Here is a 16,275-nt window from a genome sequence, read left to right as displayed (position 1 = left end):
TTTATATATCAAAATTGGGCCACCTTCATAGGTGCTCACAAGACTATCATATTATCATTGAGATTATTCAGTTATGCATATTCTGACATGTACAGATATCAATGGATTTGGCAGAAATTAGTCACCGTCACAACTGCTCTCAAAGCGATTGTAGGAGTTACGGATGACGAGAGGGCGAGACACTTCTTAGCTTGTTCAAAGCCCCTTTATTCCAACAGAACTCACTCGCGACCGGAACTCATGCATCTTTTATAACACAAATCACTCTTAAGGGGGCGTGGCTCCAACAACAGAGCGCACGCCACGCCCATACCATCAATAGCCCCACTGGTCCGGTGCCTGTGGATTATGTCCCAATGGGGTAACCCCCACATGCGCCCCCCCCCCCCCCCAGAATTCACTCGCACGGGCAATGTCAGTTTTCGGGGGGGGCTTAACCACCCGGCCGAAACGACTAATGACCCGAGCAGGGACTGTTAGCGGCTTGGCGGTAGGCGGGCCAACCGGGGATTTACCCGACGGGGGACGGCCCCGCCGTGGGGGTTGAGCCAACCGAGGGGGCTGGTCCAGGTCCAAGTGAGCCGGCTTGAGGCGGTCCACCGAAAGGTGGTCCGGTTTGCCGCCGATGTCGACCACGAAGGACTTGTCCCCGGCCTCCAGAACGTGGAAAGGCCCGTCGTAAGGAGGCCGATGTGGCCCCCGGTGTGCGTCATGGCAAACAAAGACGTACTCCGCTGTACGTAGATCCGGCGGAACGTGGGCCTGAGGCAAACCATGTTGAGATGTGGGCACTGGTGCAAACATCTTGGCATTCTCCTGGAGAACCGACTGCTGATGGGCAGCAGACCAGGGGCTTGTGGCGTCAGGCATGAACTCCCCGGGAACCCACAGCAGCTGGCCACAGATGAGCTCCGCGGATGAGGACTGGAGGTCTTCCTTTGGGACTGTCCTGAGGCCCAACATGACCCACGGGAGTCTGTCGGCCCAACTGTCATCCCGGAGGCTGGCCCTGAGAGCAGCTTTCATAGAGCGATGGAACCTCTCATACAATCCATTAGCCTGGGGATGATATGCAGTGGTGCGATGGAGCTTTACCCCCAACCCCTGCGTGACAGCACCCCAGAGCTCTGAAGTGAACTGGGGCCCCCTGTCTGAAGAGATGTCTGAGGGGGCGCCAAAACGGGCAACCCAAGTGCCGATGAATGCCCGGGCCACATCGGCGGACGTTGTAGATGTGAGCGGGACGGCCTCTGCCACCTGGTGGTCCTATCGACCATCGTAAGGAGGTGGGAGAATCCCCGCGAGGGGGGGAGGGGCCATACCAGGTCCACATTAACATGGTCAAACCGTCGCTCGGGCACTATGAATGGCGCCAATGGGGCCTGGGTATTGCGATGCACCTTTGAGCGTTGGCACTCAACGCAGGTGTTGGCCCAGTCACGCACATCCTTCCTGAGCCCGTGCCAAATGAACTTCGCCGCCACCAATTTTTGCGACGCCTTCCTGCCTGGATGAGAAAGACCGTGGACGGCATCGAACACCAGCCGTCTCCAGCTGGTGGGTACGACGTGGCGAGGCTGTCCCAAAGATACGTCGCACAGTAGCATGTTGCCCGTGTCCTTGAACGGCACATCAGACAGTTGAAGCCTCGTGACCACCGCCCTGCAGGCCTGGACATCCGGGTCGGAGATCTGATCGGCCACCATGCGGGCATAGTCGATGCCAAGGTGAACCACACCAGCTATGGGCCGGGGTAGACAATCGGCGACCGTATTATCCTTCCCAGCCTCCACTTTAGACGGCAGTGGGACAACCCCCTCCCTCGTGATGCGGTGGCCGAGAAAGTCAATTGAGGCCACCCCAAACAAGCACTTGGCCGGGTTAATGATCAGGCCATGCTGACTGAGGCATTCAAAGAGCGCTCGGAGGTGAAGCATGTGCTCCGTCCTGGAAGCGCTGGCGATGAGGATATCGTCCAGGTAGACGAACAGGAACGGCAAATCCCACAACACGCTGTCCATCAGGCGCTGGAAGGCCTGGACCGCGTTCTTGAGCCCAAAAGGCATACGGAGGAATTTGAAAAGCCGAATGGTGTAATCACTGCGGTCGTAGGAACGTCCTGCGGCCGGACGGGGACCTGGTGGTAACCACGAACGAGGTCCACTTTAGAAAAAAAAACTTTACCTGCCAAGCGGGCGGAAAAATCCTGGATGTGCGGGATTGGGTAGCGGTCGGGGGTAGTGGCGTCGTTAAGGCCGCGATAATCCCCGCACAGGCGCCAACTGCCACCCGGCTTCGGTGCAATGTGGAGAGGCGAGGCCCATGGGCTGTCGGACCGTCGCACAATGCCAAGACGCTCCAACGTGTCGAACTCCGCCTTTGCGATAGCGAGTTTCGACGGGTCGAGGCATCGAGCCCGGGCATAGACAGGTGGGCCGGTGGTCGGAATGTGATGCTCCACCCCGTGTTTGACGGCAACGGCCGAAAAGGTGGGCCGTGTAAGGGCCGAGAAATCGGTGAGGAGGCGGGCGAACTCATCAGAGGTCAAGAGCTTGCACGCAAGCCTCGTCGAAGCGGACCCGCTCAGCGAGCATGGAAGAGAACTGAATGTCTCCGCATTAATGAGCCGCCAATTTTTAACATCCACCAATAGGCTGTTGGCGCAGAGGAAATCAGCGCCCAGCAAGGGGGTGGACACCCTCGCCGTGACAAAATCCCATGTAAACCGCTGCACGCCAAAGCACAGTGCCATGGTCCGCTTGACAAGTCTGAATAGCACTGCCGTTGGCGGCTTCCAGGGCAGGGCCGTGACTCCCGGCCTCCCGGTCCAATGCCGACGCAGGTAGAACGCTCACCTGGGCCCCTGTGTCGCAGAGGAAACGACGTCCAGATTTGGTGTCCGAAATGAACAACAAACAGCCCGAATGGCCGACGCTCATCGCAGATTTCGAGCGCCGGCCATCCCATTTCCCGACTCGCTGAAGCTGCAGGGTAGCCGGCATGCCTTGGCCTTGGGTCCAAACCTTGCGTGGTAAACGCACAAGCCTGGGGCCTTCCGCCACTAGGCCATAATGGCGGCCGCAATGGTGCCCACCAGCGGGGCAGGCTCGACGGGGCCGGGGTCCCATGCAGCTGCACTACATTGCTGTCTGGCAGAGAAAAACTTGTCTGCTTCCCTGGCCAGGGCACGGAAATCCTTAACAGACGAGTTGGCCAGGGCTGTCCATACTTGACCTGGCAGCTGTTGCAGGAACAGTTTTTTGAAGAGGAAACATGGTCGGTGGCTGCCCATGAGAGACAACATGTGGTCCATAAGCTCCGATGGCTTGGAGTCGCCCAGCCCGGGTAGAGAAAGTAGCTGGTGGGCGCGCTCGGCCTCAGTGAGCTCGAAGGTCTCGAGCAGCAGCGCCTTTAGCGTCTTGTACTTGCCGCACTTCGGAGGATCCTGGAGAAGGTTCACCACTCTGGTCGCAGTGGAGCCGCTGAGCGCAGACACGACATAATAATACTTTGTGTCATCAGCAGAAATGCTCCGAATGGCGAATTGGGCTTAGCTTGTGCGAACAAAACAGCAGCTTGTCGTTCCCAAAACTCCGGAAGTTTAATCGAAACTGCGCTTGTCGCCATGTTCGTTTGAAGCTCCGAAAACGTTCGAGAGCAAGACGGGGTCACCAATGTAGGAGTTGCGGATGACGAGAGGGCGAGACACTTCTTAGCTTGTTCAAAGCTCCTTTATTCCAACAGAACTCACTCGCGATCGGAACTCATGCATCTTTTATAACACAAATCACTCTTAAGGGGGCGTGGCTCCAACAACTGAGTGCACGCCACGCCCATACCATCAATAGCCCCACTGGTCCCGTGCCTGTGGATTATGTCCCAATGGGGTAATCCCCACACGATCAACATTATCAGAAAACATTTATAATCCCCCAATTATGCATATGCTGAGGTGCACACATGTTCGTCGCTAACGCTTGTATATCAAAACGGAGTCACTGTCATCATCATATTCGTATGTTTCGATATTGTCACGTATGCATGTTTTGAAGTGTACGAATGTTCAAGTCAGATCGCATATCCGTCAGAGTCACTGCTGCTCACAAGGCGGTCGTCATCGCTGGAACTATCATCTTCACACGATTCCTCATCTTCCTCTTGCGAATCATCATCAGATTCCTGCGCGTTGTCCTGTGTCTTCTCCAGAATATCAACAATCTGAGGTGGAAGTATATCCCCATCACACCACTTGGGTTCCAATACGCCATCCACAAGAGTCCAACCGTTCTCTTCAGTGGGAAGAGGGATGTCTGGTTTTGGAACATGAGCCCGTTTCCAGATTCCAGGATGGGATTCCTCAATGCTTGCTAAGAATACTGTGAAGAACGTGTGGTATCGAGCATAGTTTTGCCCATCAAAGCTGAAGAACAAATCAGGCATCTTGCTGATGCACGACCAATACAGGAAATAGTCATTTGTCTTCACTGCTTGGAGAAGTGATAGTACAAGTCAGATGTGGTCCATATAGGACAACCAGAATTGAGCTGTGAGTAGTGTAATAATGTTGCTTCTGGGACACCTCCGTTTAACATGGGAAATCCCTATCTAATGTCATTTACCCCCTTGTCTTTTTCAAAAATCATAAACACCTCTATTTCTCCCACCCTCATCTTTATGAACCTTTTGTCTGTAGTACCTATCCTTAATGTTGTTCATTAGACCACTCAAACACTACAAATATTTGTTTTCTCTTATAGACCTATCATCCTTCTTCTACATATCATCTGGCAGATTAATCTTTGACCCACTCAAACATTGACCCATTCACTTCCATATTAATTCTTTCCCTCCCTCATTGCCCCTAAACACCTATATTTCTCTCACCCTGTTCTTTACGAACCTTCTAACCTTTTGACATGTTATCCTTATTCATTAGACCACTTAAACACCTGTGATCCTTCTGACCTCATGGACCTTTTAACCTTTTACTCTTAATATCATCTGGTGAATATAACCCACTCAAACAACGACCCTACAAATATTTGTTTATGCGTGGGAAATAATTTAATTCTCCTACAACTCTCTTCACCATCTAATATATTAACAAAAAATATGTTTGAGTTTGGTTCTTTATTAAGATATTTTAACTGAGCTAAGATAAAATGGTAAACCTCCCTCAATGTTCTTGCTTGAGCGCCTCCAGTGCCACATACCATTTTTTGGTAAGCTCCGCCCACTTTTTGGTAAACCACGCCCATTTTTTACTAAGCCCCGCCCACTTTTTGTTAAGCCACGCCCACTTTTTACTAAGCCCCGCCCACTTTTGCTAAGCTCCTCCCACTTTTGCTAAGTCCCACCCACTTTATAAACTCTTCAGCATTGTATCATTTCCAGGTAATACATTACATCATTTTCAGGGAATTTCCATCACATCATTTCCAGTTAAGACACGCCCAGGGAATTTCCACAGGAAGACACACCCAGTCCTTATAAAAGGCACCGACCACACAGGCTTTTTCAAACACGCTTTCTGCTTCACTTGAGAATGGACTACTATGCCGAAATGGAATGGGATAACTTTGCTATTCCATGGAGTCCTACTACCTGTGTAGAACTCAACCTTCAGATTGATGAACTGGACTCGAACCTCTTATCAATGGAGGTAAGTTTGTTTATTTATTTATTTATTTAATTTTTTTTTTTTTTTTTTTTTTTTTTTTTTTAAGATGAGACTCGTGTAAGAGTTAACAAAGTTTATTTTAATATTCATAAAGCTTGATTTATACAAATAAAAAATATTGTATTAAATTAATACATTGTTATTTTCTTTCACAGGAAATTGTATCTGAGATACGAAATGAAAATTCTGCTTTTAACACAACTTGGGATGAAGTTATTTTTTTGTTTGAAGACATTTTGAACAACCAAGACCCCCAGAACGAGTTCTACCTTGATGACCCAGCCAAAGAGTTATACCTTGGAGATCCACAAAATCCTGAAAAAGAGTTTTACCATGATGATACTTGTTGTGAGTTATCAAAACAAAACCCACTGAACAAGTTCTACCTTGATGAGCCAGAATACAAGTCATACATTGGAGACCCACAAATTTCTGAAAATTGGGAAAGGAGAGTTCTCCCTGATGGTCCGCAGTTATACTATGTGAGACACATCATAGAAACCCTAAAAAATTGGGCAAGGAGAGTTCTCCCTGATGGTCCGCAGTTATACTATGTGAGACACATCATAGAAACCCTAAAAAATTGTGAAATGGGAATTCTCCCTGATGGTCCGCAGTTATACTATGTGAGACACATCATAGAAACCCTAAAAAATTGGGAAAGGGAAGTTTTCCCTGATGGTCCGCAGTTATACTATGTGAGACTTATCACGGAAACCCCCAATATTTCTGAAAATTGTGGTTTTACCTTGGGGACTTGGAAAGATGGTTATATTTTTGGAGACTCGGAATGGGGGTTTTGTTTTGATGACTCGGAATGTGATACCTATCTTGGAGGCTCAACAGGAATGTGGTTATACCTTGGGAACTTGGAAAGTTGGTTTTATTTTGGAGACTCTACCTGTGGGGTTCCTCTTGGAGACTCTTTGGATTCTAAAGCAATGAACAATGTTCTTTATTTAATGACGCTTGATTTAAGCAATATCAAGAAAGTTCGAGGAAGAAAATGCTGGAAAATTCTTTCTTCCCATTTCTACTTCTTCAAACTTAAAAGCCTTGAAAGACAGAATTGGAGGAAGAGGAAAAAAAAAAAGAAATACGTATTTAAAAAAGAAGAAAAGAAAGATTATGTTAGGGTTTGGGTGGGATTTTGAATGTGAGGGTTAGGGATGGGGTTGGGTTAGGGTTGGGATTTTGAATGTGAGGGTTAGGGTTGGGGTTGGGTTAGGGATGGGGTTGGGTTAGGGATGGGGTTGGGTTAGGGATGGGTTGGGTTAGGGTTGGGATTTTGAATGTGAGGGTTAGGGTTGGGGTTGGGTTAGGGATGGGATTGGGTTAGGGTTGGGATTTTGAATGTGAGGGTTAGGGATGGGTTGGGTTAGGGATGGGGTTGGGTTAGGGATGGGGTTGGGTTAGGGTTGGGGTTGGGTTAGGGATGGGGTTGGGTTAGGGATGGGGTTGGGTTAGGGATGGGGTTGGGTTAGGGATGGGGTTGTAGGGATGGGGTTGGGTTAGGGATGGGTTGGGTTAGGGATGGGTTTGGGTTAGGGATGGGGTTGGGTTAGGGCTTGGGTTGGGTTAGGGTTTGTATATTATTATGACTCACTCGCACATACACACACACACAAAAGTTAAGCCCCAACTAAAAAGTTGTGGGATTCTGTGTTTGGGGTTCACAGATTTAAAAACGTATCCCCATTATACACACACAAAAGTTAAGCCCCAACTAAAAAGTTGTGGGATTCTGTGTTTGGGGTTCACAGATTTAAAAACGTATCCCCATTATACACACACAAAAGTTAAGCCCCAACTAAAAAGTTGTGGGATTCTGTGTTTGGGGTTCACAGATTTAAAAACGTATCCCCATTATACACACACAAAAGTTAAGCCCCAACTAAAAAGTTGTGGGATTCTGTGTTTGGGGTTCACAGATTTAAAAACGTATCCCCATTATACACACACAAAAGTTAAGCCCCAACTAAAAAGTTGTGGGATTCTGTGTTTGGGGTTCACAGATTTAAAAACGTATCCCCATTATACACACACAAAAGTTAAGCCCCAACTAAAAAGTTGTGGGATTCTGTGTTTGGGGTTCACAGATTTAAAAACGTATCCCCATTATACACACACAAAAGTTAAGCCCCAACTAAAAAGTTGTGGGATTCTGTGTTTGGGGTTCACAGATTTAAAAACGTATCCCCATTATACACACACAAAAGTTAAGCCCCAACTAAAAAGTTGTGGGATTCTGTGTTTGGGGTTCACAGATTTAAAAACGTATCCCCATTATACACACACAAAAGTTAAGCCCCAACTAAAAAGTTGTGGGATTCTGTGTTTGGGGTTCACAGATTTAAAAACGTATCCCCATTATACACACACAAAAGTTAAGCCCCAACTAAAAAGTTGTGGGATTCTGTGTTTGGGGTTCACAGATTTAAAAACGTATCCCCATTACATTTTATTTATTTATTTATTATTTTCAAGGGTATTATCTGCTTACTTGTGTTTTTTGTAATTCTTGTGAGTAAAATGAACCCAAGATTTCTTCTCCATTTAAATCATATAATTTGTAGGTCCAAGGGACTGTATCCATTACATCAATGATTTTAAATAATTCACGAGTCCATTTTTGTGTATAACCTTTCTCAAAATGACTTTTCCATTTGTATATTCTTACAATATCACCAACTTTAAACTTGGGCTTTCTCAAATTAATCTCCTTTTCATATTCTAATTTTGTAAATGTTTCTGATGGTTTTGATTGTGTTGATGAATGAACTGTATTATTGTAATTATCTACAATATCCTGAATTAAATACACCCATTTTTGAGAACCGAGTTGTGTGAATTTTTTATATAATTTCTCTTTTAAAGTACGATTAAAACGCTCAATAACAACTGCCTTTCCTTCATTAAAGGTGCTGTATAATTTAATACCCTTCCCCTTAAGAAATTTCATGAATATTTTGTTATAGAACTCTGTTCCCTCATCAGTCCATAACTTCTTTGGTTTCCTTTTATCCCGATCAAATATTAGCTTAAAGGCTAACATTAAAGTATCACCCCTTTTATTTTTTAAAGGGACAACCCAGGCAAATCTACTCCTCAAATCAATAACGGTTAAAGCATACCTGTATCCCCTGTCATTATTCAATTCAATTAAATCAGCGGACCATATGTGGTCAGTGTATTTAGAATAAACCTTCCTTCTTTTAAACTTTGTGATTATAGGTTTGTGTAATTCTTCAGCCAAAAGCTCCTCAGTCTTGATGGCATCATTAGAGCCTAATAGTTTTTTGAGGAATAACCAAGACCAAGTTTCAATTTAGCATTTATCAAATTTCTCACAATAAACCTATCAACTTTCTCTCTCAACGTTGGATTTTGTATCAAAGACAAATTATACAACATTTCGCTGTCGGCTTTATGTTTTTCAGTCAACGTAGTGGTTTTCCCATAAGCAATATCATGCTTCATACACACTTCGTCAACCCTATTTGTAGGTTTAGACCAAGGTTTAGGATTGTCAGCCTCATCTAATCTTTTATCCAAGTTTGTTCCTGGACCACAGAAAGAATACCCTGGAAGGTGTAATTCCCCTGGAATTCCAGTTGTTGTAAATTTACTTCCTGACAGAAACTTTTGTATGTCTCCTCCTCTTTTAGGAGAGATGAATTGGCACTTTTTAGAGCCACATACTTGACATATTCCTTTTTGATAAACTCTATTATTTTTAGCTTTAACATAAGAGATATTTTTAGATTTAGTTTTCTTTTTACATTTGAGACAATAACTCATATTTATTTATCAGAAAAATTCCGACAGAGTATCAAAACCTTTTTGGTTTTCAACATATACATTTCAATCTTTATTTTTAAAACATAAAGAATCCTAAGGAATGCCTTCACTCTCTCCTCCATTTATTTACAAATAAAAACTAACTAAAGTCAATGACACCAACATCATCAATCACATAATCTTTTCCTTCTTCTTCTTCTTCTTCTTCACCACTTTCTCGTTTAAATCTCTGAAATTGAAGACATTGACGTTCTTATTTTTGAAACCATTATCTTCATAAGAGTTGTTAATTCTTTAATTTCCTCTTCGGTGCGTTGAGATTGATTTATTTGCTTTAATACACTCAATCTTTTATGAATCTCAGTGATTTCCATCTTTTTATATTTTTCCTCCCTCTCTCTTTGCTCCCTCTCCTCCTCCTCCATTTTCTCCCTCTCCTCCTTCTCCTTTTTCTCCCTTTTCTCCCTTTCCTCCTTCTCCCTTTTCTCCCTTTCCTCCTTCTCCTTTTTCTCCCTCTCCTCCTTCTCCTCCTTTTTCTCCCTCTCCTCCTTCTCCTCCCTCTCCCTTTCCTCCTTCTCCTTTTTCTCTCTTTCCTCCTTCTCTTCTTCAACTCCTTCCTCATCCCTTGCTACCCTTGAGTTTGAACCCCAAAGAATATTATACATATACTCATCTGGATTTTGAGATATTCTTGTATCTATAATTATTTTTCTCATAATAGGATACCAATAAGATTTGTTGACGATTTCTAAAAGAGTTTTATATTTCATAACTTTGAGAAGTTCATTTTTATTTAATATTTTAAACAAGTCTCTATTTGTGGGTTTAACAATATCAGTATAAGGCCAGTTTTTTATGACAAAATTCCCATGTATATGCTCCAAATCATAAGGTATGTAATACCGAGCACCCTTTTCTTGTAGGTATCCTTGACTACAAAAATTATAATTCTCTTGTAGTCTTCTTCCTGCCATTTATGTATCAGAAATATATGTGAGATTAATATTATGACAGGTAATACCACCCCATCTTCCCACTACCAAATCGGTTTGTATTCCTCGGCTTTCTATCCTTATCTCATTACCTTCCTTCTTTGTCATGCGAACCATCGCTATACTATCATATATTTTTATTTTCTTAAAATCACGTATTTGTTGTTTACTAATTGTACTTCCACATAAATCCTTATCTTCACCAAGTGGATAATATTCTTCTTTACGAGACTGATTTAAATCATGTAGGTCTTCTATGTTTATTGAAAAAGACCAATTATACCCTAAATCAGGCATATCATACCCCCATTTATTAATTCGCATATTAACTAAATGTCCTTCTTTATAAAATTTAATTGTAAGCAGGTAGTTAAATTCAATGAGGAAAGGTGTATGGTCAGTATAACCAGGTGTTGTGGTTGTAAATTTTACTTGTTTCACAAAACGTGCTGTTTTCTTTAAAGATATATATTGTGATAAATCACTGAATCTAATCAAGTCATTCGCATCTGTAGGGTTTGGATAATTGATTAATTTATAAGTATTCTTCATATTAATATTTTTACTTACACTATATTTTTGTCGTTCAGCCTGTGCCTTTGTATAATAATTTGATAAATCAATATCCTGAGAGGATTTTCCAAAGATAGAACCATCTTTTCCAACATAGGTCATTTATATTAGATAAAAAATGATATCATAAAAATTTTCATTATTGTTGAGTTGAAATAATACATATAAACATAATTGGCCACAACATTTAGAATTAATTTCTTGAACTTGGAATGTTTGATAAACACCATTCTGTAAGAATTGTATTACTTCAACAGGTGGTGGCATACCATAACTATCAAAATAATATTTATCCTGACTATTATGAATACAAACCCAATGAGAACCATTCTGTGTGTCTAAATTCATAATAATATTCTTTGTATTCTTATTTATATGTGTTAATTCATCTCTCATACAAATAACCACATTATCAATTTTTAGTGTTTTACAATACTTAGCTAGTTCTATATTTGACGTTGTATTCTTTCCAAATTGTTTAAACCATTTATCCATTTATTTATGAGAAAGATACAATCCATTACCCCGTTTAGTTAGTTGAGCGATAGAGGAAAGCATATCTCCAACCAACAATCTAGCTTTATCAGGTAGACTTTCAAGTTTTTGAGCAAAATCTACAATTACACCACTTCCACTAATTTGTTTCTCCAACTCCTTGTTATGTCTTTCCAATTCTTTTTGAGCTTTTAGTTGTGCCTTCCTTTCGTTAGCAGTTTTTACCGCTGCTGAAATACCACCAGTCAATGCTCCCGCCGCACTTAAACCAGCAAATAAAGGAATTAGAAACGGGAGAAATCCTCCTCTTGACTCGTCTATTGAATATTTCTTTAACATAGGTTTCGTCATTTTAATTTTAAGTGATCCAACATCATTTAGTGTTTTTACTTGTGTGTGTGTGAGTAAAACATCAATTCTTACAGCTCCTTTTCTTTGAATTGTATTAACATTAATAATACAAGGCTTTTGATTTTGAATACAAGATGTTAATTTATTAAGATTGATTTGATTAACATATACCCCAACCATTTATTTATGAGAAAAAACCTATGTGATATTAATCATAACACCATTATCTGTATTAATCTGTAATTCTGTTTCCTCCAAAAGCAAACAATATGCATTAACCTCTTCACTCTCCCCTCTTTCAATGTATAGAGAAGTATCCACTCGATTAGACTTTATAGTTTCCTTTTGAGAACTCAGGTCAATTGCGTAGATTGTATAAAGTTTTTGAAACGCAACCATATCCAAAATAGGATCATTATTACCATTACTTTCACACACCTTTTGGTAGGACTTGTAGGCTTCCGCATAATCATTTTTTTCCCAATCAATTTCCAATCTATCTCGCGGATAAAATGTGCCATCAAGAGAAACCCGAAGTTGTTTCACCTTTGCATTATCACTCAGGGCATTATTCTTATTAGTACCGTCCTCTCCATCTGGTTTTTTAAAAATGAGCCAGAGGTATCGTGGCTTTCCTTGAAGAACACCTAAATTCCAAGTGTAGGTAGTGTGTTCCAGTTTAACGTGTTGACATCTTCTTTTAAGGTATGATACATTTAGCGGTTTCTTTGAGTTAAGTCTTCTATTTAACATCTCTTCCGTTTTAAGATTAGGAGTATATTCACTGATATACCAACACAAATCATTAATAACAAATTTATTATTTTCTCCAAAAGCATTTTCATCCCCAAAAAGCAATCTATTTACATTATCATTCCTTTGTAGTTGAAATCTAATTTTAAGCCCATACAAAACTTTATCATAATCACAAAATCCAAATATACCTTTCAGAGGTACTGCTACGGTAAAACTATTCTCAGCTTTTGCGTCATCATTATACATTGACTTCCTTTGACTATAACCAGGGTCTGCGTTTGTACCCGTTGACATATCAGGAATAAAACCCTCAACAGCTCCCTTACCCATTCTATCACTAAACGAATATAGTGTAAATTTCATCATTTCAGATGTAGCAGAGACATAATCAACCGCTTCAACCTCTTGTGTTCCAATATACAGGCGGACACTGTCAAACATTTTCCAGAAGAAATCATTTACGAGTGTAGCATTAGTATTATTCGCAGCCTTAGTGAATTTAAATTTACACAGCAAGAAACTATCAGCTATATTCAAGTAAGTTTGTTGATTATTTATTTCAAAACTTTTTGTTCCGTTTGAATTCCAGTCTGTTCCTGTTATAGCATTTACCTTAAAATAGTCTTCCTTTTTAGTGGAGTTTGAAATGATAATCGTATCATCCAAATCATAGATACTATCAATCGCTTCCATACTTGTATTTATATAGCATTAAAATTGTTGAAACCCTGACCCAAGTATTTTAATGATTTTTTGTCGTTCTTGTGAAGATAGTTGAGTTTTACCTTTTTTTATTTCTTTGATTGCTTGTAATTTATGAGACTCCTTTTGAGCATCTTTTATACTCTTTATAGCACCCGCAACGGAGCCCACGGCAGAAGCAGTTGAACCAATTAGGTCTTTATGTTTAAGGATGGTTGAACCAATACCCATTAGAGTATCAATTATCCCATCTCCTTTATTTCGAAATTGATGACCTACACCTCGTTGTCTCTTAGGTTTATAGTATCCTCTACCCACATACCTTGTATAGTCTGGTGAAAGGAACATGCCCTCCCCTGTAATTATTTTATATTTTCCCAACTCGTGTTTTCTCACAATAACCATTATTTATTTATTGAAAAACTTCACGTAGGTGAATTCTGATGGATATAATTTCATCATTAAAGGATATCATACGATTATCTTGGTCGGTTATCCTAAAATTTACTCTGTATATGGTTTTTCCTGACACAGGTAAATAGACAAGATTTTTTGGTTCCATATTAAATTTATAACCAATCGGGGTTGAGTATGCACTGAATGAAAATATTGTATTTGTTCTTATTCCATCGTTATAAGCACCATCAATCAAATCACAATGAATTAATACTGAATTTATACCGGAGGATATTTGGATAACATTATCACTGTAAAACGTCCCGTTATTTTCAATCTTTTTTGAAGAGAAACCCAATAGCTCTCTAAACGAATTTTCAATCGTGAAATCAACTTTATAATTATTTTTAAGTTTAATAGTTGATTTTGAAGTGTGTTTTTGAATATCTATTACAATATTTTTTGGTTCATCACCTTTTTCTTTCATAAGGCGAGAGACTTCTGAAGATATTTGAGAAATCTCGTAAGCTCCAGGTGAAACGGTTATAGTTTTATATCCACTTCCTGGATTATAACTAAACTTGTTGTTTTTCTCTGTGATATTAAAAAGGGTATTGTAAGTTTCCATTGACAACAAAGATGCCTCATATGAGGTAAGGGGGTCAAGTTGTAGTGGGTAAGGGAATGAAGCTGTGTAATCGCTCGTTGTGAAATTAAAACTAAGAATTGTGCTTCTCATCTTATTTAATATCTAATAAAATATCTTTGTATTGACATTTATTAATTATTTTCATGTTCATCAACTGATCTAAAATGGCTGAGGATTCATTAAAACAATTGTTGTTTCCAGCCTTCTTACTACCTAACAACAATAATAGCCTATTAACTAATTGTGATGGGTCATTTGGAAGAAAACTAACACCCGAACCAAGCTTACTTAAAGCATCAATAATATGTTTCTCCTTCTCATTCTTCTTACTTTTACCAGCAACAGAAACTCCATAATCAAGTGCATTTAGCAACTCAATATATACCCTATCTTCCTCTCTTTCCATATCAAGTGGTTCCTCAAAATATTTTGAACCGCTGAATCCGGGGTTTGTTAGAAGAAACATTAATCTTGGAGTTAATTTAACATTTGGTTGAGTAGAACTCAAGAACATCAATTCATCATTAAATATCAATACCTTTTCTTCCACAAGATGAAACACTGCTGGTTCTTCTGTTGGAATGAGACCTGCTCTGGTTTTTGAACCCGCCGAATATTCATTGTTTTGAAGAGCTTCCACAACATAATTAGGGGGTTGATTTACCTCCTCAAGTTTCCGAAATAATCCCTCGTCATCATATTCTAATTCACCAAGTTCTTGTTTTGTTATCTGACTAAAATCTTTGAGCATTTGAAGTTTTTTCGGAGTAAATTCTACCGTGGGAACTGTAGGGTGTTGAGTTTTCAAAAGTGGTTTAAAGAATTTCTCTTGTTTTCTTTCAAAGGCTTCTTCACCAGTTAGTTTCTGTCTCCGTTTCTTCTTTATCTCTTCCTGTTGTTTAACAACTTTTGAAACTAATTGTTGATGTTCCTTAAACTTTCTTTCTCTTTCTTCAGTATTCATTTTCTGTATTTATTTATTGAAAAATATCATTTAGTATCTCATCTTGTTTCACAACAATATATTTATATTTTCCAATCGTGTGTTTCATATAATTTTCAAATTCTTTTTTACTACATAACGTAGAGCAATTATCTCTCCAAAAATTATTTACATCTATTGAATTTAACTTAAATAAAATAAAAGTATTGGCATTGTTTCTTATTGAGCGTCGAGGGAGTTGAAAATATGATTGACTAAGATATATACAATTACAAGAAGAATGTCTCCCTCTTGTATAGTAGCTATCCATTACTGTTTGGTTTCTCTCATTAACACAATCATCAAAGATGACGAGGTTCTTTTTTGATTTATCTAAATCTTGAGGTGAAGGTATATCATCCGTATTATCACTGAGAATACAAGTTATGGGTTTCGATTTTGATTTCTGTGTATCACAAAATAATTGTATTATATCATCAATATTATAATCATTTAGTTTGTTTTGAAGTTTAAATAAACCGATAATGTCTTCCTTTTTAAGACCCGCATTAAAACCCTGTGAGAGTAGTTGATACTCGGGTTGAAAACTTGACTTTGTAAAAATTATTAAATTATCATAATCTAAAAAATTAGAACCAAGGAGCATCTTTAAAAGTAAACAGGTTTTTCCACATCCGCTTGAACCAACTATTAGACATCTCAATGAATTTGGAATGTTTTTATGGTTATTAAATTTTATCTTATTTTCCCAAACGGGTAAAAAATCATTCATTTATATATTTGGAAAACAAGTTATCCAACTTTTTTTGAGCTATTTGAGAAACTCTATATTTTATCCTGAGTTCGGGTTTAATTTCAAAATAATCCATTATTTTATTTATATAGTATCTTGTATTAACATTTCCATTAAAATTATTTTGAATAATAAATATCATTA

Source organism: Myxine glutinosa, chromosome 9 (genome assembly GCF_964187855.1).
Source record: "Myxine glutinosa chromosome 9, kmMyxGlut1.1, whole genome shotgun sequence".
Taxonomy (NCBI): domain Eukaryota; kingdom Metazoa; phylum Chordata; class Myxini; order Myxiniformes; family Myxinidae; genus Myxine; species Myxine glutinosa.
This window is presented reverse-complemented; position numbering follows the sequence as displayed.